Raw genomic sequence first — 1,886 nt, forward strand, 5'->3', positions numbered from 1 at the left:
CACACACACACACACACACACACACACACACACACAGAGGCACCATGCACGAAGACTTTCTTATGCCGTAGTGCAATCAAACCAAACCCTTCTTCCAAACACAAAGTTTTTCCCCACATCACTCGCGGCTGTGACTCAAGACTTGGCGAGTTAAAGACACACACTCGGACCCAGGCCCTCCGAGCAGCGATCCCGGGATGCGCCCATCCACTCATCCACGCCAATGCTCACACACTCACGCATGTACACACAGTCTCTACCTCTCTCCTCGAGCCTGAACAAGGAGACAAAAGCGGAATCCCCCAGCCCACTGCATTTAAACCGCGTCAGACCTGGCTTTGGGCAATTTATAAGCTGACCTCCATTTTGGCTGTTTGAAGAGTAAATTTTAAAATAATAAATTTAAAAGCCCAACATATACACATCCCTACACCCCAGTCCTTGTGACCTCTGGTTCTCAGAGGAGCTGTTGACCCCCATACCCCTCCCTTAACACACTCTCCCCTCCTGGAACACCCGGGGGCTCCCCGGACACCGAAGTCTACACTGGTTCTAGAGAAGGGTCTGGGGAACAACAGTCCGCAGTGGCGGATGGCTATTAGGGCGCTCAGGACTTGTATTCAGGATCCTTGCTGATGTCCAAGTTCATCTCTCAGGGAAAACGAGTTTGAATCGAGTCTGGGTGAACCCAGCTGTCAAATCTGCAAACCCATCACACCAGACAATGGGCTGCGGAGGAGAGAAAAGAAACGCTCATGTTGATCGAGGGGGGTTAATTGAAAAGGGCATGGGCTTTTGTTGAAGTTTGAAGCTGGGGTGTAAGGGCGGGGACAAAAGGAGGAGGGAAGAGGAGGAGGAGGAGGGGTGGATAGCGCTCCATTCAACCACACACCAGCCTGGCGCGCCCCTAGGCTGCAGCGGCGGTTCCGCTGCGTGCAGCGCATTGTTTCGAGTGTGTCTGCGGCTGGATGTGCGCCCCAAGCCCTGGGGACATCCCGCGGATCCGCGCTCTTGTGCTCGTGTTCCTCGGGAGCAGATAGGAGGAGATTGATTCCCTCATCAAGTACCCCCCTCAACACACATACGTCACACCATACACGGATTTCTTGTTCAGTGTATCAGTTTACACTTGGTTGTTGCGTAAACAAAGCAAACATATGTCACATTTTCGCGACAGATGGTTCAAACGAAGGGCTACTTAAGTTCTCTCTCTAGAAGCGGGGACAGTCTAAGTTACAGGGTAGACTAAGCGAAATGTACTTAAATGTTCCAATCAGTTTCTTCACCTTAAAGAAGTTTATTCCCAAATTGTCACACATAAACCCGAGAAATCCTGGGAGGGAGAGGGGTTAGTGAGAGAAGTGCCGAATTAAGAGTTCATTTGAAGACTGTTCTTCTCCAAGGATACCCAAAACATGAAAAAAACCTTTCATCACTTCATTTTATAAATGAAGGTGAATGTCCCTTTGGAAAATCAGTAATTGGAACTCCAATTTTCAATATATAGACTAGTGCCTATCATTGCTGACCCTGTGGGAAGGTTGGATGACAATAAGATTTTATTTGAGGACATCATCCACATCTTTTGTAAGCGTTCTTTGTTTAGAAATGACTTTGTGGGGGCCGGCCGAGGGGCGCATTGGTTAAGAACTGGCTTGGGATGCCAGAGGGCCCCGGGATACCAGAGGACCCTGGTTTGGATCCCACATATGAGGGCCAGTGACACTGCCCTCTACAGCTAAGATGCTGAACGACAGCTCAACCTGGAGCTGGGCTGCCTTGAGTCACTGGCTACGGTGTAAGCTGCAACCCCTGCTGCAGTGGGTTGCCATGGACTACCATGTGTAGCCAGCAGCCAGCATGAGCGGCCAGCAGCCTCAGTGAGC

Source organism: Hipposideros armiger, unplaced genomic scaffold, assembly GCF_001890085.2.
Source record: "Hipposideros armiger isolate ML-2016 unplaced genomic scaffold, ASM189008v1 scaffold_311, whole genome shotgun sequence".
NCBI classification, from domain to species: Eukaryota; Metazoa; Chordata; class Mammalia; order Chiroptera; family Hipposideridae; genus Hipposideros; species Hipposideros armiger.